This window comes from Chiloscyllium plagiosum, chromosome 19 (genome assembly GCF_004010195.1).
Source record: "Chiloscyllium plagiosum isolate BGI_BamShark_2017 chromosome 19, ASM401019v2, whole genome shotgun sequence".
Lineage (NCBI taxonomy): Eukaryota > Metazoa > Chordata > Chondrichthyes > Orectolobiformes > Hemiscylliidae > Chiloscyllium > Chiloscyllium plagiosum.
Window position 1 is genome coordinate 34464789 of NC_057728.1, and position 24749 is coordinate 34489537.

At 38.8% G+C, this 24749-nt stretch overlaps 1 protein-coding gene across 3 annotated transcripts in view; it reads left to right on the top strand.

Moving 5' to 3' along the window:
- Positions 1-7796: 7796 nt before the first annotated feature.
- The window catches only part of foxp2 (forkhead box P2), a 789456-nt gene continuing 772503 nt past the window's right edge, over positions 7797-24749 (top strand). For all 3 annotated transcript variants that reach the window (XM_043709540.1, XM_043709542.1, XM_043709544.1), the window contains exon 1: positions 7797-8711. The gene's annotated coding sequence lies outside the window, so the exon portion shown is untranslated. The remainder of the gene's footprint in view (positions 8712-24749) is intronic.

Genomic DNA, 24749 nt, shown 5'->3' on the forward strand with positions numbered 1-24749 from the left:
GTCCATCTCCATCACCTCTCATTTGCCTCTGTGATGGCTTTGCAGGATAAACCTTGTGGAAGAAACATGATCAGGCACGGTTAAAAACTTACAGAGGAAATGTAATAATCTTTCTTCAGTTCCCTTTACTGTGGATATAAAAAAGCTGAGGCCACAGAGGAAGAAGAGGGTGAAAGAAGCAAGCGGCTAGTCTTGTTTGTGTAACTGTTACTACTCCTGCCAAATAAAAAATAAATCTTAGTTGTGAAAGTTTCGGTTGAGCTAGTCACAACAGTGTGTCGTTGTTTGGTGTGGGGCAGTGTGCTGGAGTGAGTTCCAGATTTCGTCTTCCCTTTCTGTGAAGCAGATATTCTGACATCATCTCTGAAAACTCTTTACTTTGAAGGTGATGCCCCCTTGCTCTGGACTGTCCAACCAAAAGAAATGGGTTTTCACTATCTAGGCTGTCAAATCCTTTAAACATGGTGAAGACTTCAATTAAATCAACTTCCCATCAACTACATTAATGGGAATGCAAGCTTAATCTGTGCAATCTGCCTTGTAAATGAATCTTTTTCACCTCAGTATTAATCCAGTGAATGTGTTCCTGGGTTAATACACCTTCCTTGAGAAGTGGTGCCCAAAATTGAATGTAATAATTCACATAGCATGTAACCACAATTGCGAACAACTGTAATATAACTTTGTCTATTTGTATTTCAACCTGAATGAATGAAGTCCACATTCTGTTAGCCATTTTAACTATTTTTGAAGCTATTCAGTTACTTTCGTTTGTTTCTTTGCCTTGTCTCCTAAATCCAACTTCTCATTCTCAGTTTCTAAATTCTCAATAACTAGAAAACCCTGGAAGTACCTTTCTCAAGTGAAAAGTAAATGAATTGACACTTCCCCACATTAAGCTTGATCTTCCTCCAACTGCTTATTCATTGCAGGCACAATCCTCTCTGCCATCATTTCATAGTATAGGGTATATTGGCATTAGCAGTCCCATGTTGTTGGTCAGAATATGCAATTAAAAGGATACGTTTGAAGTTTATTTCATTTTCCAGTCTTCTGTATGATGAAGGATAGCTGAAAAAGACTCAGCAGAATAATGTTTATGCTGGCCAACATCCAACATTTTGTGAATAATGGAGAAGTAAACTTGGTCTGCTGGCATGGACTATTCACACATTAGCACTTGCAGAGGTGGAAAGGTGCTTACTATATGGGGATTGTGTCATATATTTAAATGAAATGTAAACTTGTATAATATGCAGTGATGACGGACAGCTGGGGGAAAAAAAGTGTTTTGGAATGCATTCCCACAATGTTGAAATACGCCTCCTGCTGGTTCTCTCTGACACCCCAGCAGAGACAGCGGCCATGGTGAGGTGCTCTCCATAACTGTGTTAACCTGACATCAATTTACTTCAAATATGGGAGCAGACAGAGGAAGTGGTTGTTTTTCCATCCTTGTAGAGAAATGCCTGAACTCTCTGCTTTATCTTTCAATGACTTGCCATTGGGAAGATCAGGAACCAGGCTGCATGTTATCATTTTGCACTCTCTGTGCCCTCTCAGCAACATGCATCATTTCCAGGTGGAAACTTACTGATAATATGTTGAGAATTGAATACAACTTCTTTCAAACACTTCTGATCATACTTGTACGGATGATAACCTGACCAGAAAAACTGAGACAAATTGATGCACTACATGACACCTATTTTTAAAAATCCAATCACAGCCTATTTTCAAATGCTTTGATCAAAAACTGCTACCTTTGGTTTATGAGAGAAGTGTTGGAGCGGTAATTTAACGACTTGGTTTTATGTAGCTGGTCTACCATTACTTTAGGCAGAAAGGCGACACCACCTTAACAGTGCACGCTGTATAAGCCCCACGTCATGTCCAGCCACCGGGCTCTACATAAATAAACGGTTTTCACCCCACTATCCATTGAAATAAAATCGAGTTTGCTTAAACCATTTTGAAATGAGAAAAAGGGAAAAGAATAAAGAACCGATGCAGAACAGTAGAAAACAGTTCCTGAGTCATGAGTGATTCCAAATTTCCCGGGATAATCTCGGATTTAAATAGTGTTTTTTTTTGCTGCAGCCAAATTTCAAAATGCCTTTAGGACCCAATGAAGGGATTCAAATATTTCAAAGCGACAGGTTGTAGAGACACAGGGTTTTGAGTGCAATGGTTTTTTTTGTGAGCTGTGTTGGTAGCGGTTCGTTACCGAGCGAGAGAGGGCACTTGTTGAAGTCATTGCCCGCTTTACCTGCTCCAGTTGGTCGCTCCAGGATAAAATCCTGGAATAAAATTATTTGTATTTAACAACTAAACATTCTGAAATATTTAACAATATAACAGAAGGTAATTTCTTTCTTACTTGTTAACTTAATAACTACTTCTACTCCAATCTATCAATGATTTAAATTCGAATATTCACTATATGTCTGAATTAACAATGTAATGTGTTTATAAATGTGTGTGTCATTCAGATTCCGGTAACCGGCTCACATCTTAGCGATGTTTTGCAGTGGATTTCTCGAACTCGTATTTCTGTTTAATAGGACTTAATGCTGGTGCAAAGAGCTGGTCAAATAAGACGACGGGGATCATCATCTGATTGAAAAACCTTCCAGCTTTTAAGATTCAGTCCCACCAAAACTGGACTGACATAGTTTTCAGGTAAAATCCTGACCTGAGCGAAAAAATGTTTCCCACTTTGTATTTTTTTTATTGCTTAGCAGTCTGGGGTAACCCAGCACGTGTCCATCACCTATCACTCAGCAAAAAAAAATTGGAGGAGGCCTCCTTTGTATAAGAGAGGATTAGAATTTAACTTTAGTTTTGGTCTATCTGCATTTGTGTGTGTTTGGGGGAGGGGGGAGCTTTGGGGAGAGGATTATTTTATGCAAACAATGTTTAATAAAATCCAAAAGCATGCACCCATTTCAGAAAAAGAAACCAATGTGTCCGCGTATTCTGCATTTCGCTTTTATAAGTGAAGAGCCGAGACAGTACCGCGAATGTTGATTTTCTTTACATTAAAAAAAGGTCTGGGGTACCTTCTACTTGTCACAGGTCTTTTGTAAAAGCTGAATTCAACGTGTTGATTATTCATCAACTTCTCTCTAAGAAATGCTTCAGTTTATTAATTGAAACGAGTCTGAGTAATTATCGGGAAGCTAAATCATAATGGTAATTTTTATTTAAAAAAAGCAAGTTGAATGCATTAAGCAGGTTTGAGGACGGGGTTTTGAGAAAGCTGTGGCGCTGCTACTTAGTGTCACATCCCAGATTCGGGTTCGGATGCATTGACGAGACATGAAATGGTGTAGTAAAGAGACCATCGTCTCCTGCATTTGAAGTAATCAAGGTGATGGCCCACAGTGCAGACCCTCACCAAGGAAGGGGAGAGGTGCAATCGGTTCGGTAAACCGGGAGGCATTGGCTTGCTGTTCCCCAGTTTGGGATTAAAAGCCTGGCGATTCGAGCCGAGTTAACGGACTGTAGGAAGTTACAGAGCTTCGGCGCAACTAATTATGGAGGGGCTCTCACTTTCACTCTCCAGTGTAAGCTCCGTGCACGCCTCTGAGATGCTGTTAAACGCTCCCTGGACTGAGCCACAGTCTCCCGAAAGTTCATACCGACACCAACTTGCACCCTCCGCACTGGTTTCCGTTCATATCGCCCGTCGGGTAAAAAAAAAATCGATTCCAGAAGTCTTCAGCTACTGATGATTATAAATACAAACGACTGTAACATGTACCGGCTTGAATATTGTATATAGCAGGAAAGAGAGGGGCAGGACTGGCGATGAGTGTATAACTGAGAACAAACAAAATGTTCTGGGGGGGGGGGGGGGGGGGAGAAACACCCCTCAGAAAGACGTTTTATCGGAACTTGAGGGAGACTTGAGTTGTGGGCAATATTTCAGCTAGAAATGTCCACCAACAAATTCTGTCTATTCCCATAACCATTCCCAGTTCAAATTAATCAGATTTTGTTCCTCATTCCCACTTAACGAAAAGCGCAACTCGTTATAACCATGACCCCAACTCTAAACTTAGTTAAACTGGGTAGCATGGCAAGGTTCAAACAAAAGTACACTTTATCCATAACAAAATCACACTGCACAATTAAAGCTCCTTCATTATCACAATGTTTTGACAAAAAAAAAGACAATTGAAAAGTTCACATTTGTGAATATTTTATAACAATTGAAACATAGGATGATTTGCTATATTTTCATAGATCACGTTGACTCCGATCTGAATTGTTTCATTTTGCATCATGACAGGCGGGAATCTGACCTTAAAGATTAGTTTAACGCGCAACGCTTTTGCATCCAAGCGTTAGTGGTGTTTGTATGGTAGAGTTAAGATGTTTAAAAGCAAATTTAAACGCTCTGTGTTAAAATCTCCCGCGCTGCAACACTGAAAAAGTTTGACAAGTAACTCACGCCACCGCCATGAAAATAAAAGTTCCCGTTCACTGGTGACTGTATTGTCCAGATATTTTAGCGCCCCTTCATCAACTTTGTTTTAGATAATACTTATTATGCCAGGTTATGTTTTCGATAATGTTAAGATTTAGCAAAGTACAAAGGGTTTGCTATGGCTGTGAAAGGAATCGCCTATTCCGCTTCATTTTGTACATTCAATTCATAAAAATATCCATTTTAAACAGATTCTCTCAATGTTTAAGGCGTACCAACATTCAACTATTCGCTGCGTCTAGACATTTAAACGAAAAGCAAATACGTCCCATATTTCCATTTGATTCGTTCTCCCCCCCGCCCCCCAATACTGGAAATCCCCCCAAACTTAAACTTCTAGAATGTGTGCGGATATTCTTCCCATTAGCACCTTTTTCGCAAAGCAGTCCAACTCCCTTCACTTATATACAGCTTTTTAATGAAGAATGTATGAAATGTGGAACAGGAAATAATTTCTCATCGTCTAGACTCCCCATTCAGTGTAAGAAAATGCCAAAAGCTTATAGCAACCTCGGCACAAAAGTACATATATCATTTTTGCAACGTTTCGCCTTTTATCTACCAGGTGGTCAGTCCCTGAGCTTCCTCCTTCCAATATTCCCTCCGTTTTACAGATATTTAATTTACAACCAGCAGATGGCAGCAAAATTCCATACTTCAGTGAAACTCCTATTCCTGACTTTAAACCTGAGCGAGCTAATTCGAAATAGTGACAAGAACTACGACTTTGCCAAAAAAAAGAAGAAACATGGTAAAGATGTGCCAGTGTTTGCTATGTTCTGCAATAATATAATAATTTTCAATAATAATGCAGAACTGAGCTTCAGCTTCATGCTACCATATATAACACCAAAACTGTAGCCGTAATATCACGTTTGGCAATGATCGCTTGACTATATTTTGGTCCGATATATTACGCGCATCCAAAATCGCCTTTAATGTGGAAGCTGGCTTTGGAGTGGCGCGTTTTAACAGTTGTGTAAACTGTGATGCTAGATACCCCTTTAGCCTCAAACCATTTTAACAATCTCTCGACTTCAATAACACAATCAGACTCCATTCATTTAAAAACAAGGAATTTCAGTCTTAGAAATGAAGGGCTTCTTTAGCTGGAAATGAATGCTCCGCCAGTAAGGTGAAACCAGCTGTGAAATATCTGCCCTCGCGTTAGTGACAGTCTCCAGCCTTTTATTAAGGCATTTCGGTTCCAAATTCGACTGAACGACTCGGGGCTATTTCGCGTTTGATTCCCTATTTAGGAGAGAGAGAGCATTTGGATATTTGTGAATCACTTTCCACGCCACAAACGGCTTTCTTGTTCAGCGCACACTTTTCTCTGCGAAATAAAAGCCTAGGATTCAGACGGATGTTCTACTCACTGGACCAAATGGATAGCCGGCGCCACTTTTAAATTAAAAAAAAAACAAATCTGTCATGTAAATAAGGTGATGACTTTATTATTAACTAGAAAGAGGGTCAAGCGGTAACTGAAATCTCACCAATGCAGAAAACATCGCAGACTCAGACCCAGCAACTTTCCTTTTAACTGCAGTACTTTGCGCTGTTTCTAAAGTTGTGTCGTTAGATGGAGTTGCAAACTCGTTGAGTTTCATCTGCTACCGATTCAGACGCAACTTTGTGGGGGTGGTGGGGGCTGAAAGAGTCATTTCTTTTGGTGAAATCTTTTGGAGCCGCCGGATTTATAGAGAGCAACGCGTTGCCGCACCCTAATTTCGTTCAGATTTTAACCCATCCAACAGAACCGTTTACCGAATGGTCGGTTGGAATACACCGTGATAGGAGTCGCATTGCTGACTTGCGTGAGAATAAGGTGGCCAACATGTGCAGATTAATGTCAGTGCCCAATGTTCCAGCCCAGCCTCCCCGGGTCTGCTCCACACACGCTTCTATTTTCCGGCAAGCCTCTCAGGCAATGTTGGGAGTCTAATTTTTGTCTGTCCTCTTGGATTTTTATTGTGCATCTCGCATTTGGAGAATTGCACTGTTGGCTGATGAGGTCCGATGCCCCTTGAAGTGACAAGTGGGAAAGTTCCAAAGCCCCGCTTTGTGCTTCCAACCCGCGTGAAATAAAACCGACCCAAGTGCCGGCGAAATCACACAACACAGATCAGATATTAGCTTGGTTTGCATTCCCTGCAGTAAGCTGCCTGACTCTCAGTTTATTTAAACAAGTCAGTTTTGAATGTTAGTAAAACAGCTCCGCAGCTGCTCGCTTGTGTAGCGGTATTTCACAATTGCTGAGCACTTGTCCGATTTTACGTAAAACAAACGCAAAAGCGCTGCTCAATTCTTTCTCCCTCCTTGTGATAGTGTGTCCGAATTGTGCGGTGTGCTCTAAGTACGACTAGGCTACGGCGGCGGAATAAAGGTATAATCAGTGCCGGCTCAACTTTAATCTGCAGACAAAACTCACCACAGAGTATTGTTGTAAACTAGACATTAATATTGTAGAAATGCAACATTGTAGCGCGGCACGCGATACATGAAGCGATGATCCTGAATCATTTTAAATGCGTGCTCAGCATTTGTTTTCTGCATCAGCCTGAAATCTGTCAACACCAAAAAATATCATAGAAGTGCTCGCGTAATTTTCGTAAACCGACCCTATTCTCCGCATCAGTTCCAAAAGGGTTATTCTCCAAACAGAAATTTCTTGTAAAGGGAGAAATTGTCAGTCTAACATGAGACAAGGGCACCTCGAAAAGTTGATTTTGGGAAGGTTTTATGGCTTAACTAAATGCGACTTTTAATGAATCTCAGCGTAAACCAGTGAACAATGGAATGTAAAAATGAAATATCCACTTTCTTGTCGTTCAAAGAAGTGATTAAAAAAGAATCTGGCAACCACGCGTCACTGGGAGGAGGAGTTGAACTTGGAGTTAAGCGCCCGACAAGTCTAACACCTCCTTGCAGTCAGCATCTTAGAATGGAGTTTAGAAATAATTGCACTTGTATATTCGTGCTGTGCAACACGCTTTAGTGCAGACCTCTCAACACCGTACAGCAGTTCAGATACTCCGTGAGCAGTGCCCTTGCATTGAACTTTCACCTTGCGAACCCGCCCAGACTCTATTGGCTAACAGTCAGAAAAACAGAGGACATTTCCCCCTTTCCTCCCCTACTCTGTCGCCTGGTCCTTATCTGCCACAGCCTTAAAACTCGTTACTTTCCGTATTTTTCACATGGGCCCTTTCGCAAGTGACGTGAAGTGGGAAAATGGAATTGTCAGATAAATCAAGGTTTGGGGACAGGAGAACTTAAGACACAAATTTCACCTTCTGGTAGGGAGTGTGTGGAGATTGAGGGTAAAATAGGTGCCCAAGGTGTCAACATTCTGAATGCTGCTTTCCCATTTTTTTCTGTAATGAGAATCAAACGGCAGTCGCCTTGCTTTAACCTCAGCTTTTCTAAGTTTTAATGATTTCACAAAAAAAGTGTGGCAGGAGCACCTCCCTCCCCCTTTTGAGGGGTTTGCTAACAAGCGCTGGGCTGGGTGCCTGGCCCAGTGTCCTGGCTGCATCCTCTCACCTGGGGCTGCCTCTGGCCAGTAGCTGCAATCCCCTAGGAAGGGGCATAGATAAGGGGGGAAAAATCTTTTTAATCACCACCCTCCCCGCAAAAAAAGGACTGAAATCTTTTGTTGACATAGCAGGTGGATGTGACGTCACCTGGACGCTGCAGGCAGAGAGAGAGAGAGAGACAACACAACAATCTCACAATCCGCCGAAAGCTTTCACTTTGTAACTGCTGCAGATTAATCACAACATCCCTCCTTTCCTGTTAAACAAGAGAACAAATAGAAAACCCAGCCCCTGATTAAAAAGTGCAGCCTCTTCCCAGTGGCAGCTTGTGTCAATGTGAGGGAATCTGTCAAAGACAGGCACGTGTGAGGTGAATGCTGTCTCTTTGAGGTGGGGTTGGTGTATCGGGGTGGAGGGGAGGCTGCTGTGACTGGAGAAGCAAAGATATTGGGAGTGAACAAGGAGCGAGTGAGCGCAGTGCTCTCCCTCCCTCCCTGGTGCCTGTACACTGGGCTGCCCTCTTCCCCTCCCACTCGTACACAACACCAGTTTCTCAACCAACCCATCTCTCCACCCCCCCCCATGTGCATTTGCAAACATTAAATCGAACCTGAAGAATTATTTCGTCCCGCACCACGTCGCTCATACTCCGATAAACGTCGCTTTCACTTGTGGTAAGTTTCGAATTAACTTTTATTTTTTGTTCAAACTCCTGTAAAGTTGAGGGATAAGATTTCCAAGGTTATGATTTTCTCTCCGTCGGTTTTCCAATGGAAGCCCCCACCCCCTCATTGTTGGTGATTCTCCCCCCCAATCGTGAGTTCGTGTTTTGGTTTAAAGGAATCCTGTCGCTTTCATGGGGTTCTCATTAATTTAAACGTGACGCCCCTGCTCCACACACGAACTCTGGCTTTCCTGTATTATTTCTCTCAGCCCGAGTTCCTCCCCAGCCAGTAACTCGCATGACCAAAGTGGGACGGAACCATTCTGGTCAAGGAGGGTGACTTTTTACATCAGTAGTAAAACCTGCTGGAAGTAAATTTAACACAGTATTGTATCGATTTAAACTTGTGTGTTTTAACAATAAGAAATGAATTATTAACGGGCATTAGAAAACGTAAATGAGTTATAAGGAAACTTTAGTTCTTCATGAGAACGCTCACTGTCTTACATTCAAGCTAATGAAGGATTCTACCCTCCCCCTTTTCAAATTTAGAATGTAATTATTGACATTATTGTGAATGATTTAATTGAAGCATTAGTTTCAGCGTGTTGGTGACTGGACATTACTCTTGGAAACTCCAGTGCAAAGTTTATTGTTATGAACAGCTGATCTGAAAAGTTGGCAAATTGATGGATTTGAATGGGACATTAACATATGAAAGAGATTGCTGCCGAACCGCTGAGGAAATGTGTACGTTCAGAGAATTTATTTACAAACGCAACTTCAATGAATGGGGAAAACTGACCTTTACAAATAAACAGTACGCATGCGTGAGAGACGATGCATTTTTGTGTTCCCATAATCTGTCAGCCTGGTCAAGAGAAGGGGAGAGAAATAATGGTGATTAGTTTTTGCAAATTTGTTGGAATAAATATGCACCTGCAACACACTTTCTATCTTTCAGTCAACAACTCTAATGGGTAATGCATGCAATGTTGCATGTGTTTGGAAGATAAACTCTTGTTGAGAATGTATTATTTTCCAAAAATACGTCACAAATTGACATTGGTTATAAGTTTCATGACTGTTGCAAGTCTGTTCACTATTGCCAAATTGTTAACATGTTTGAATGATGTGAAGTTTGGTTATTTGCACTTGTTGAGCTGTCAAAAACATTTCAGTACCACTGTCTCTCAGCATTGTCTGAAAAATCACCTTTACAACTGTTTCTGCTTTGATTCCTTATTAATATACATGTTAAATGTAAATCAGTTTTCAAAACAAATTGCTTGAAACTGTATTAATTTAAAGTCCCTCCAAATATGTCCCACCCTTAATTTTTGGAACATTGGCTCAAACTTCTCCATCGTTGTTTTCAGTCTGCTATTCACTTTATATCGACATCACTGTCACCTCTATTTAATTATATAGAGGTAGAGGATATTAACTGGGAATTCACTTGTGCTCCTATTAATAGAAAAGGACTGAACCTGTGATTGTCATGTTAGGGGGTGTATCCTTGTAATTTGTAATTCTAAATAAATGCTTATACACATGTATATATGCTTAAGTTCTAGCCTTCACCAATTGACTTTCTGGAGTATAATAAGAACTTCAGTGCCACTCAAAGCCAGTTGGTTTTGTGCCAATACTATTTAGATAGTCCTTCCACACCGTAGCAAATCCCAATGGTAGCTGCTTCATGAACAGGAGCTTGACATGGATAGTAACTATCACCGACCTCTAGCATGATTCTTCCTGAGTACTAAAACTTTCTTTTATGCCTGCAATTTTGTTTGCACATTTTATTATTTTCCTGAATGCCATTATCAATTAGCAAGTTTTGAGAAGATTTGTAGCTCAGGTTGGGGTTATGGTTGTAGGTTTGCTCGCTGAGCTGGAAGGTTCGTTTTCAGATGTTTCATCACCATACGAGGTAACATAATCAATGAGCCTCCAGATGAAGCTTCCAGAGGCTCACTGATGATGTTACCTAGTATGGTGATGAAATATCTGAAAACGAACCTTCCAGCTAAGCGAGCAAACCTACATCCAGAGCCATGGTCAAGTTCAATACTTCTGACCAATGTTGCACCAGTATTTCGCTCTGTTTGAGTCTAGCACATAGTATGTACAGCAGAAAGATTGCATATTTCATATCCTGAGGATATTCTAAAGTACTTTACAGTTGATAGTTTTAAATCGTAGCATGCAACTAATATGAGGAATGCAAGCTCACAAACAACAATGATAAATTGATCTTGTGAAGAGCACATCTTTCTGATTTTCTTTACATTATTTGATTGTGGGCTAAAATGGGAAAGGATTGTTTTAAAACCAAGGACTGGGGAAGGATTTGCTTTACTTTTGAAAACAAAGCACTGGAACTCATTATGAGTTGTGTTTACATTTTTGCATTGCCAGCAGCATAGGAGAAGAGATAAGACAGTGTGGCACCAAGTTGTGTATGCAGAGGGAGATTCAGATGGCAACAAATTGGTTTGTGAAAATGTGACCAGTTGTGGATGCCAGAAATCATCAACCAGAAGGCAATTCGGGCTCTTGGGTAGACTAACAGTTTGGGGGTTTATAATAGAAAGTGTAGGAAGCTTTCAGACTGCTGGAAGAATAGGTTCTGTGTCCCTATATCTCTGCAGTTCAAATACCTGATGTCTAAAAAAGTCAATTATTTTCTCCTACCAATTGCTGCAATTTGTTGCCTTTGAAAGGTAACAAAGAGATGTTGTAATCAGTATACTAATCAGCAAGTGCCTCTTGCAAAGAAGTGAAAGAATCTGGAGAAAGGAAATTGAGAAACAGAAGATCTTGGAAGCAAAGGGACATTTCATTGAACCATACAGGTTGGTGCAATTGAACTGTGTTTCTCCAGTTTCTCCATCATTTTGTTTGTTTGTGTGTATGACTATATATGTATAGGTAGGGATACAAGATGGGTCTTTAAGCAGAAAGGGAATCCAAAGGTTACAGGGAAAAGGCAGGAACATGGAATTGAGGATTGTCAATTCATCCATGATCTCATTGATTAGTGGAAGAAACTTGATGATTTGATTGGCTTACTTCGGTTCCTATGTCTTATGGTCTTATGGGTTAGAGTTTCAACTCATAATCTATACGTTGATAGTTCATGGTCTTGTTTATCTGTAACTAGAACCTATTCATTTGTAACAAACAGTCATTCTCATCAAGTACAGAAACAGAGTCAATGCTTTCTGTTCATCTGACTCCATCAGACAGGCAAATCAGGACTTTGTGTACTTTGAGTAAATCATTAACGTTTGTGGCAATCCAGAGCATAGTGCGGATTGAATCACTATATAGGTAGTTCTTCTATAATGCTATAGTTATGTTCTTGTGCAACCCATGTTATAGAAAAATCGTCCTTCAGAAACAGCATTTGAAGTGTTGGTGATGTAATTGTGTTACAGTCAACACACATTTTAAAAGTTTGCTTTAGAAACGGTGTCTCCAATTCATCAATCGCACTAAAGCAAATTCACATTAACGAAATATGTGAAATGAATGACCTGTGCTTTCCCAAGCAGGTGGTAACAATCTGTTTTGGGCCATCTTTTTTGACGACATATTAACCAGTTCATTTAGAAGAACTCTGCTGCTCTTTATGTTGAAGCTATGATATCTTTTGCATCCACCCAAGCAAGCAGATGCAACATCAGCTCAATTTACTATTTGGAAGATAGCTTTGATAATACAATATTTCTTTCAACCTACACTGAAGTATTGACCTGAATAACCTGTCAAATGTGAACTTGGAACACGGTACTGATGTTGGCACTAAACCTTTACCCAGGCTTGGCCATGCTGAACTCTATTGGACGTACACCTGTTAATGTATTGACTTCGTAATCTTTGTCTTCTATAAGATTTATAGTTCTTTTCAATCTTCATCCACCATATCTTTTAAACTTTCAACTCCTTTCTTTTTCCACTGTCATTTCCCATTAAGCCATCTTCCTTTCTCGCACCCAACCTTCAATCATCTCTATCTTCCACCCAAATCATCCTGCTTAATTCTTTAGGGTACTTAAAAATTAACATCTCAAACACTTTGAGCCAATTCCTCTTGGATTTGCACTACCACACTCTCTAGTCTATCCAATGTTTCCCATATTCTGACTCGAAACTCACACAATAGTAATCTTTGACCTCACCATAACTAATGCAAAGGGATATCCACTGGGAGCCATCATAATGTTTAACTGATTCAGATATGTGACCTGGAGTATCTCCAGCTCTGAAACTGCTCTCAACATACTTCTAATTATAATGAAAAATAAAGGGCCTAAAGCAATTCCTATCTTCCCATCTGACATATTTACATGGCTTTTAACTGTTCTGTGGCAAAATGCTAACTATTTTAAAGTTATCAAAATTGCCCGTTCTTGTGAGATTGTCTTTCAAATTAAAGGTGGTGACTGGATGATTTGAACTGGCAGTGAGGCCAAAAGAAGTAAAGAACACATCTAATTTGCAAAACCCTAAAATCCTAAGGACTGCAAGCTTTCTGTTTGCTGTTGGACAGTAGCCCGAAGACCCTGCAGCTGGCAACCATTATCATTGCTACAGATCTTAAGATTTACGAAAGGAGGTGGATTTCTGCCCATTGTTTTGGATGCATCTTCTTGTCAAGGGACAAGCCTACGCCTGTGGAATATTGGACTAGTGATAGTAACCTGAAGACAGAAATACAAGCCAGTTATGTTTATAAGAGGTCAAAGGCAAATGAGTATAATTTGTTTTACATGTTGGGAATGTTGGGGGTTAGTGGTAAAGGAAAGGAGGAAGATTATAGCTGTGTTTCATAATTTATTGCCAAACTTCTAAAACTTTTCGATGTAATAATTAATCATTGGTTTCTCTCTTTTAATTAATTATTCTATTAAACTCAGTTGAGGTTGATGTTGCACCATGTTTCACACAGAAGTGCAATGAAGTTTAAAAGATAATGCATAATTCTTTTGTACTATATGTCTTATCTATTTGTGTCAAAGTAATTTTGGACTGATGTGAACTTAGTGCTGCAAATGTCACCACTTTAGTTTGTGTGAGAAGTGAATATGTTCATAGTCATGATTCATATTTATCATGGAGTTGATACAAAATAAACTCCACATCACAAAAAAGTATATTTTCAAAATGAAAAATCTGAGGCCATTGCCCCCTGACCTTTTCTTGATTTGGAAATAATGTTATGAAGATGTGGGTGTACTGTACTTTCAAGGGAGTTAAAAGCTGGTAGAGATACCTGACAGCACCAAGTGTTTTCAATAAGGTAACAATGTAACAGTTGGTTGAAAGCTAAATTAGCCGATTGCTTGGAAAGAACAAAACAGATTTGAATTAGGCCAATCAATTTGAATTATACCCCGAAAAATACCAAATACCAGTCCTGTTTGAATTTAGTATATTGATAATCTTAAAAGCCAATGACACAATCCGATGCTTTAGGGATATAAAAAAATGGGGAAAATTGAACAGTTGAGAGGAGAACTGTCAATCCCCAGCATGAAAAAAGACTGCCCAAAAAATAGCTTTCATAAAGGTACCTTTATCAATCAGTAACCTGTGAACAGAATCCCCAAGAAGAAGAAAAGAAGACTGAAAGTCAGAGAAATGAAAGGCTGCTTGGCTTTGAGATAAGAAGTTTTGTTTTGTAAATCATAATCAGGAGTTTTATCAGACTAGTATTATAGAAGGGAAGGTAAAATATAGATTCGAGGAATGAATTGTAAATAGTTGTTAGTTAATTATCCTTTGTTATACTTTAAGAAATAAAGTTGTTAATTTTTACTTTAACTCAGTTCTTGGCGTATTGAATTTTCACAGATTACTGCACAGGATAAATCTTTTCTGTGTTGCTGGTTTTAAATTAAGTAGGAGAGTTTATCCCTGTGTCTTAACAATAAATAGCTGGGAATTGGTTTTCAAATGAAAATCGTAGACCATAAACATGGATATTTTTAACTTTTGAGGATTTAATGGAATGGAATGCATTGTGTTTTTATTTCCTTTATTCCTACAATAAACAGAGTGACAAGCCAAAACTGATTTTAGTAATATCATTAGACTGAAAGGGATGACAAGGTAAATTGAAGTTGGTAAATGTTAAGCTGGGTTCAGAATATTACAGCAGTGAGGAGAAGCTGTGGGTAAAGAGGTTCTGAGTTTCTGTGGAAGAAGGAATTAGAAATGAAATGGTTTGATCGACCTTCAATTCATCTTGAAGATGTAGGAAGAGTGAATAACATGCAAGATGTTGTAGTTGCAGTTTCGCATGAAAGAAATGACAGTTTACAGGAAAAAAAATGACAATAATTAGACTGAAATAGGAGGACAGGAAAAGTAGTGACCAAGGAAAGGAGTTTGGAAGCAGGAAGTAAGAAGAGAACCATTTTATTATACAGTATCTCAGTTGAGTGTAACCTGTTACATCTTCTGTATGTAATGGAATGATGTTCATGATAACACTATACACAGCGTTTAACTTATTGAAAGGGATTATCTGTTTAGCACAAACAGGACTAATGGGTTATGGGAAATATTGCGATAAGAAATATTAAACATATGAAGGCGAAGAATGAATGCCGTCCAGGGTTCGGAGATGATACCTATTCAGTATGCTTGTGAACAGCTTGATATAACTGCAGTCATTAAAAAAAAATTGAAAACAATAGTGGGATAGTCTTTTTTGCCATCACATTTTACCAAATTGCCTGCTTTTTATTGCAGCAGTTTTAATAAATTTATAAAGAGTTGAAGGTTCAGTCTGCAGATTACTGTTCAATTGTGAGGTATAAAACCACCTCCTCCTTCCATTGGCATACCAAAATGTATGAGAAGGAAAGACGTAGCAGTTCAACCATTTTCATTTATGAGGAAGAAAGGATGTATGTACAGGTGCTCTGCAACTAAAGGAAATTGATGAATACTGAATGAAGCATCCAACAAGGATTATCAGAAATTGAACAAGATTGGATTATGTTTGAAGGAGGTAATTGGTAGAAAACAGAACATGGAGATGACTAAGTGTTTGAGTGAATTGTCAATGAGCATGAGGGTGTGTTAACAGCCACAAACGTGGTTGGTCTATTTTGAGGGAACATTTTTGATTAGAAATTCATAATCACAAAATATTGAAGTGCAGCATTCCAGACCCAGTCAAAATAAATGATTTTTAATAAATTATTCACCAAGATGTTCAGAATCAGAACTTCAAAGTTATGCAGTTCAAACAAGACCTTCAGGAGAATAGCTTTGCCAAAAAATGTTGGAGCTAGTTCAACAACCCAAAATTGTAGGGGGAATTCGATAATGAATAGTGGGTTCATTAATTTAATGTTTACGTAAAGAAATAAAAGGAACCATCTGTCTTGAAGAATGAGCACATTTCTACAGAAATGGAAAGGTGAAGTGGGAGAAAGGGCAATACTGTGCACTGCGATTTTTACAAAGGAAGTGAAGGCTTTGACAAGGGTACTGAAGAGATTTACTAGAATAATTCCAGAGATTTAGTGTTGCAATTATCTGGATGGACTGGGTTTTTCCTTAGAGTAGAAAAGGTAAGAAGAGATTTGATGAAGTTGTTTAAAATCATGAAGAGGTTAGATTGAATAAATGAAGATACACATTTCCAGTGCTTGAAGAGTTTATTAACCATAGATTTAAGGTGACCTGACAAAGAAGGTATGCAACATGAGGTTAGGATTTAGCACTTACAGGTTGATAAAGGTGGTGAATAAGGTTGTGTTGTAGTTTTTGCAAAATAATTGTTAAAACTGGAAAGAAAAAGATTGTAGGTCTCTAGGTGAGTGTGTGCAACAGGATTCATTGTATTATTTTTCAGAAGAGGTGGTGTATACTCAATGGACCAAATGGTGTCCTTCTCTACTAAGAGAATGTGCAGAATTTGTGAAGTTGGACGGTATATGACTATATTGGGATGTATATAATTCTTATAGAATCATTGGGAGGAGGGGGATCACTCCTGATAAGAAGTTTATGGAGTCCAAAACATGGAAGATCTGGTACATCTGGGGTGAAAATGTAGATCAGTGGCATAAAGAGAAATGGATGCAAGCTTTTTAGTACAGCCATTGAAATTAGAGCAGGAAGAGCAAAATGAATCATTAATGTCAGTTTTCTCCCGAGAATGAACACAATCACATACCAATTGGATGGAGAATTGTCAGATAATATTAGACAGTGTTTAGGCAAGCAACCAAAAAGAACAGCTGTTACAAGGAGTAGGGAGTTAGCAGCTGACACTTAGATTGTAGTTGTCTTTGTTAGTGCTACCTGTGGATTTACTAAGATTATGTGCAGGGAGACATTTGGCGTGAGCTTTATCAGATTAATTAAGATGCCAAGTAAAATAAGTAAAAGCCTTTTATGAGGGGTACCAGAGTGGCAACCATAATTGAACCAAGATGTAACATGAAGAAAGGGGAACAGTAAAGTAGAACATCATGCAGACTAAAACAATATTAGTTGCTTTACTGGCACAGATAGAAGAATCCAAAGAATACAAGCAGATTTGTGGAACTGAAAAGATTCGAGTAATTTTCAAAAACCATTTTAGTTGGAGTCACTAACTGTAAAGAAACAATCTTTTTAAAGCACTTTTGCAAGCAGATATAAAGGCAATTGTCAAAATAGTCCAGAGCTGAGATAGTGGCTCACTTGAAAACATTTATATTACACATGGTCACTAAACAGGTTGGAAAGCAGGATGTGGTTTGTACTTTGAAAGAATTTGCAGAATTGGCTGTAGCTATTTGTTTTCAAAGCCAGAGCTAAGTGTTTGGATTTTCACTTTAAGGAAGGAAAATACTGCTGTACAGCCAGATTACCAACGCAGCAAGATGGGACACAGGCATGCTCTTATGGAATTCTGTTTTGTACCTGCACTGTCTTGGCTAATGCATCAGCCTGTGGTTGGAAAATTTGGGAAATTTTATAAATATTTAGAGGAAACTGGATTAAGAAAGATGGCTAAGCAGTTGTTCAGCTGAAAGAGTGATGTTTCTGACTTCAGGGTCATTTACACCGACAGTATCTTTTCCAACAACATCTTTCCTATCAATTACATTGGTGCTTCAACTCCTTCACACAGTGATTGAACAATTGACATAACAATTGGATAGAGAGAAACTGACATAAAATCAATTGTTAGCAGAAAATAATTAATTTTAGGAGAAACAGTCTGCCAGTCTAAGATTAGAGAGCAAGCGTAGGTTAATGCAGATGGTGCAGATGATTGTAGTCAACAGATATTAGAAGCCTTATAAAAATATTAAGTAATTGATTAAAATATACAGTGTATATATAATAGAATTTAATTGAATAAAAACACCCAAGTTGAGAAGTATTACAGGTGAAAAGAAACAAAACACTTGTTTCTTGACACTTAGTGTTCAATGGCATTAATCATGTTCAGCTCTGGCTGAACTCAGTCATCATATATTACCAGCTGAAATTGTTGCCCTCCTGCCGTTGTTGGGATAATAAGTGACATTGTTTTGTGCATTTTCAAAATCCTAGCATACTTCCTCAGCACAAAACTGTCCATAATTTTCTATTAAATAATGACATACTGAAAGGTAGGTTGGTGTGTGAAAAGTCTCACTGGTGTCTCATAGAAGATGATGATATAAAAAAAACCCAGAATTTGGATCAATAAACTGGCTCGTGTTTGCATGACATTAAGATTGATGGATTTCAAATGTTGAATTTATCTTGAAAAATATTGTAACATGCTGTCTTTATAGGCAGTTCAAAACATGGTCCCATTTTTTATACTAGTATCTTAAAATAGTAATGAATAAGTGTTGGCTTTCCAGTCCTTGAGTGTGTTTTGTAAACAGAAAACTGATTTCAAAATGCCAGTAAATAAATTTACAAAGTAGAGCAATGGAAAACTGGTTATTAGTAGCCTTTCATTGCAGCACATACTGTGTTTCAAAAAATATATCTCCGTTATCCTTAAACAAAAAATTGTAATAAAGATTTGAAGATTGAATATCCTTTTTAATGACAAATGAAACATTCATATATATTGGCCAATATCACAAAATTAGACAGTTTCCCCCTGAATCCAGGCGAAATAACTCAGCGTTATCTCTGATACCATCTCACCTTCCTTTCTACACAAAGCTCAGGAGTTTTTCCAGATTACCAGGTTTAGGGCAAAAGCAAAGTCATAAGCCATGAAAGAAAGTATTTCTGGCCAATTTTGTATGTTGGTACGAGGTCTTTGAAGTATTGAGGAAGGGTTGAGAGGGAGAGAAGCCCAGTCATAACAATGCATTAACCACCAAACATCATTGCTCAATTATTGTGTTGGAATTCAGGCAGTTCAAATTTTAAATTACCAGGTGGGTTAATTTGTGTCCACAGGTAGTTAAAGAAACAAAAAAAAATCTTGGTTAACTCGGTGTGCATTATTTTGCTTGGGCCTCTTGAATATCCCAAATGTAATTGTTCTGTTTTTGATTGCTCTACTTCAATTGCTTTGGGCCTGAATTCTGGCTGCACCCTCTACCTCTGAACTTCACTTTCCACATTTAAGACAATCCTTGAAAGCTCCTTTATTACCATGCTTTTGGTCATCTGACCTAATATTTCCTTATGTGGCATGTATCTTATTTTGTTTAATAATTTGATAACAATCTTGGAGCATTTTTTACGTTAGAAGCATGACATCAACATAATTAGTTGTTTGAAACAGGTAGTGCATTGATTTAAGATGTGGCCAGTAGCTTTTTAGCATTTGTTAATAAAAACAAAGTGGTGGAGTAACTCTGCAGGTCTGGTAGCATCTGTGAAGAGAGAAACAGAGTGAACATTTTGGGGCTGATTTGCCTCTTCTTCAGAACTGACTGCATCTTTAACTTTGGAGTCTATTTCAAACCAGCAAGAGCAGAAACCTTCCATTTCATTGCCTGTCACTCCAGGGAACCTGGGCTAAAAAACAAAATTGAGATACAGCACAAAGAAAAAAATACCCCAACAAAGCTGTTGCAAAGGGCAACCTGTTTAGACATGGCAGAGCACCCGTGTCTCAGGAGTCCTGGGATTGCTGACATTTGGCGTCACCTGGAACAAGATTTCCTGACCAGTGGACCAGGCGGGCACACACTGCTAGTGGCTATTATAGATGCTGTAAGCCTGAATTTCTTCACCTGCAGCACCTTTCAATAGCATCTACAGAATCTTCTCTGCTGTGTACAGTTGCATCTTCTGGGTGTCCACTACCACTTGCATCCTTTGCAGATCTGATAAGGCTAAACAGAATTAGAGGGTTTTTGGATTTGATGGCCTAGCAGGTTACCCATGGGTACAAGAATTCCAAACAATCCAAATTATTTAGTAATTGATATTCCATTAATGTACATCAGGTAGGTAGCCATCAAACAATTATTGTGTTTGATCCAGATATCCAAGAGGGGATACCTTTTTTCAGCAGCTATAAAATTTGCTCAAGATCTTCATACCTTCAGACAGTCAGTGGAAAGTTGGACCAGAATTTAAATAGACTTATAATTGGCCCTAGGAAAGATAAAATAAAAGCCACATGACCCACAAGAGTGGTCATCAAGCAAACCAGTGACATGCTGATGTTGTGGTTTAGATTTCTGGATTGATGTTGGATATCCTTCAGTACACATTAGCAAGGATATCAATAATGATCTGCTGTGGTATGTGTGCCTTTGCCAATTTAGCGTTGGAGAGAGGTCTGCAGCTGATGGAGGAAGAGCCTATTGAGGCCAAGTTAACTGCAACCACAAACCTAGATCCTAGAAATGCATAACCTGCTTCTGCTAATATGTGGTACTGCAGCCATCTGGCACTGCAGTTCTGTGCACAAACCCAAGCTCCCAACACAAATCAGTCCCACAATCTGCACTCCTCCTCTTCCCCTATACCCATTGCTCGTTCTCCATTCTGGTCATACCATTTTCCTCAAGGCTGATGGCCACCTAGTGGGTGATAAGTTACATTTGGGAATTACACGATACCGAAACCTTAAAGTAACATTGATAGCTTATAAGCATTCACAGTAAAAGTGACAATTTAATAAACCTTTAAAAATACAAGTAGTTTCACTTGTGAAACTATCAAGTCTTTCCCTTCCTTTTCTGTTCCTGCTGTGCAGTGTTATCTCTGCGGCTTCAGGAGATTGCTTATTCCCTTATGCTTATTATAAAAATGCTGTTGCCCTCTGAAACAGGGAGACTGTAATGGCTGTGCTAAAGACTGCTGCACCTGTGCTGATTGGTGCCCCTTAAGGCTCAACATCCATATTCATCTGAACTGAGCTTAAGTTTCTTGCACCATCTTGGGGCTCTGCATTGTTGTTCATGTCTCCAACACCTGCTCCTGCCTGCTTATGATGCTTGGTCCACCATATAATAATGTAGTAACCCATAGAAGGTCTTGCAGTACTGCATGTATCTGAGCTGGTGGAGATTGTGTGCATGAGTCATTTGATGGTGTATGTTTTGCGCAACACTCCTCGAGGAGATTTCCTTCTCTATATCTGGTGCCAACTTCTGAGTGATACTTGATTGATCTGTGGGAGATAAAAGATATGAATTCAAACTGACAGGGAGCAGGGTTTAGCGTACAAGATTATGATTCAAAAATTTGACGACCACTGACTTCAAACCAACAATAAGAGAGTGCTGATTGTGTATGTGGTTGCATGATACTGAAGTCTCCCATCTCTTTTTGAGAGAGACTGATCTCTTTATCTCCAGTGGCTGTGCATTCTGAGACTTGACCTACATCCATTGAGTTGTCCTTCACAGTGGCTATGACAAGAGTGCCAAACATTGCTTGTCTTTTCCTGGCGTTTAGAATCTTCTTTTGTGCTCTCAACTACAAGAGGGATACAAGGAAATTATGCATGACAAAATAAATGTATTCAAAGGATGGAATGATACCATTTTTGGATGTGATACTGAAGTATGTCTGTGTAGTGACATTCTGAAGAATATAGAGTGGCACAGGTGGCTGTTTTGGATGTGATTGACAGGACTTAGACAGAGTGAAAGGAATGGGTGCAACTGCAAGAGAAAACCAAGGATATCAATGAGAGAATTGACATTTGAATGTCAAACATTAATTGTATACCTTCCACAGCATGATCTCCAAAGGTGCCTCGGAGAACCTTGGGGCTGGCTTCCCTGTTTGACTCCATCTTTCATCTGTCTGCCTATAGGATGCTTCTGCATTGCCCCATGCCACAATCCCCTTTAAGTATTAAGCCTTCAATACAGATGTGGGTTTGAATCATGCTGACTTCAAATTGTTGGGAAGCCTGGATTAAGGATGCTACACCATTGATCAGTTAAAGAGACACAGAAAGATCCAGTCTATGGATTGGGTTTTCTACCTGATGAGTGCCTCCCCAACACTAGCAGATCCAAATATTAATATTCAGTCCTATACATTTTACAACTGTGCTATCTTTGAATTTATATTTTTGATATAATGTATTAATTTGGAGCCAATTGTTAATTTGCATTTTAACTTTTCAAATACAAGTTTACTTTTGTTAGTTCCTGTTTGCTACAATAATAGTGAGTGACACTTCTCCCTAGTGCTAAATTTAGTTGTTGGCATATGGTAGCTCAGATTCAGATTGCAGTTTATGATAAGGGTTATATATGTTTTAAATCAGACAGCTGGAAGATCTTTGTGCTATTGAAATGATATTTCACAATTTAGTATAAGCTACCAGCTAATCAAAAAAGTCTGTTGCAAAAGTTGTAGTGGAATTTATTTGTGTAGTGCATTTGAGAGGAATTTCCTGTTTTCTTAAAAATGATTTTATGAGATTGATATGGTGAACGATTTGGACAATGGAAGTGTTCATAAGATCTGTAAATGTGACGAAAGAGCTTGATATTTTGGAGCAACAGAACTATCAAATATGACCTCTGGAATGTTTTAACCATCGTTGCACAAGCTGGTCACTTTTCAGCAAGTATCCTCTTGGCTAATGTTAGATTACTTACTTGGTTTGTAAGTACTTGAGAAAGAGATAGAACTAGCCAAACCAATGTATGTTTAGAATCTTCTTTCAGATTCACTTTTTTCTTTTTCAATAGTTGTCTTTCATGTTTCTTACCTTCCAAGCTGGTCACTGTCCCTTTTCATTTCCACTTTATTTTTATTGTCTTGCCTACTTCACATTCTGCTGTTTGAAGTCCTGTGTATGTATCTGCAGGGATGCTGTGCTACACACTTCTTTTTTCTCATAGACTTTTTTTTATTCACCTTCTTCCCTCCCCCTTTCACTCTCCAGCATTCAGGTGACACCAGGAACCATCTTGCATGATTTTGATATGTACAAATCAAGGTTATATTTAAGAAACCTTCAAAAATGTGTATTAGTAATTTCACTGGATTAGTAATCCAGAGCCCCAGATTGGTGTTCCTAAGGCATGGATTTGAATTCCAGCCTGGCAACTGGTGGAATTTAAATTACGAATTCAATTAAATTGAATTCAATAAAAATCTGGAATAAAAACTTAATCTAATGATGGCCATGTAATCACAGTTTCTTGTCATTCAAACTCATCTGCTTCATTAATGTCCTTTAGGGAAAGAAATGTGCCATCCATAGCCAATCTGGTTTACATATGAGCCAAGACCCACAATAATGTGGTTGACCCTTACCTGCCATCTGAGCAACTAGAGATAGGCAATGAATGTTGTTCTGGCCAGTGATGCCCACTTTCCATTAATAAATAAAAAAGGAAAGAGAACTTTCCTGTTTAATGTCTTCTCTTACAAATGGCAGGGTTTTTTAAAATTTATATATTCTTCTCTTTGGATATATAAGACATGGAGCATTTTGCAAGATTCTGAAATACAGATGGATAGCAAACAAAAAAGACAGATGAGTGTTTGGAAGTGAGAGCAGAAGGGGTTTTCCTGGTGTTTTGGATTGCAGGGAAAGAATATAGGAGCTGGTCATTCAGCCCTTCTGAGCATGTCTGCCATTAAGTTCGATCATAAATCATCCATGTTGTTCTTGCTTAACACACATATGTATTGAAGAAAGTGACAATGTGGGGATGCTGAATGAATAAGTTGCAAAACAGTGGAAAAAATAGTTGGAATTTTCTGGAAATGTGTTTTTAGCATCCATTTGAACAAGGTAGAAAATGCTTCTTGGTTTGTCTGTGTGCCTGTCTCCATTCCACATTTCCCACCCCAAATTTCTACATGATTGTTTCTTTACACTTTTTCCCCCTTATACATGGTGCGAGTTTGCCTCCAGCAGGATATTTTGCGTAATGTGGCAATGCTGATGTTAGCTCCTGTAACATAAGAAACTGAGTGTATGTACCATGATATTGAAGAATCCAACAGACATTTATTGCAACTAATGAATGTACAAACACTACAGTCCTCAGGCATATAGTGTCTGAGTTAATATTAAGCAATTATGTTTTACAGAGGAGCAAGCTTCCAGTAGAGTGTCATTTTTCAGATGATCCAAGATGAGATGAAATATGAGATCTTTGCATTAGAGCATGTGACCCGAGGATACAGTGATGTCATGAGCATGTTTCTTAAAGATGTATTGACTGTGAAATCTAACATGGGACATAGGTTCTGATAGCAGATGAAGAAAATGTCCTTTGCCCACAGTCGAATACCATTAATTCTAATTGATCTAGCCAAGAGGGTTTGGTTAAGAAAAAGAAGGAAGCATATGTCAGGTATAGACAGGATAGATCAAGTGAATCCTTAGAGTATAAAGAAAGTAGGAGTATACTTAAGATGGAAATCAGGAAGGCAAAATGGGGACATGAGATAGCTTTGGCAAATAGAATTAAGGAGAATCCAAAGGGCTTTTACAAATATATTAAGGACAAAAGGGTAACAAGGGAGAGAATAGGGCCCCTCAAAGATCAGCAAGGCGGCCTTTGTGTGGAGCCACAGAAAATGGGGGAGATACTAAATGAATATTTTGCATCAGTATTTACTGTGG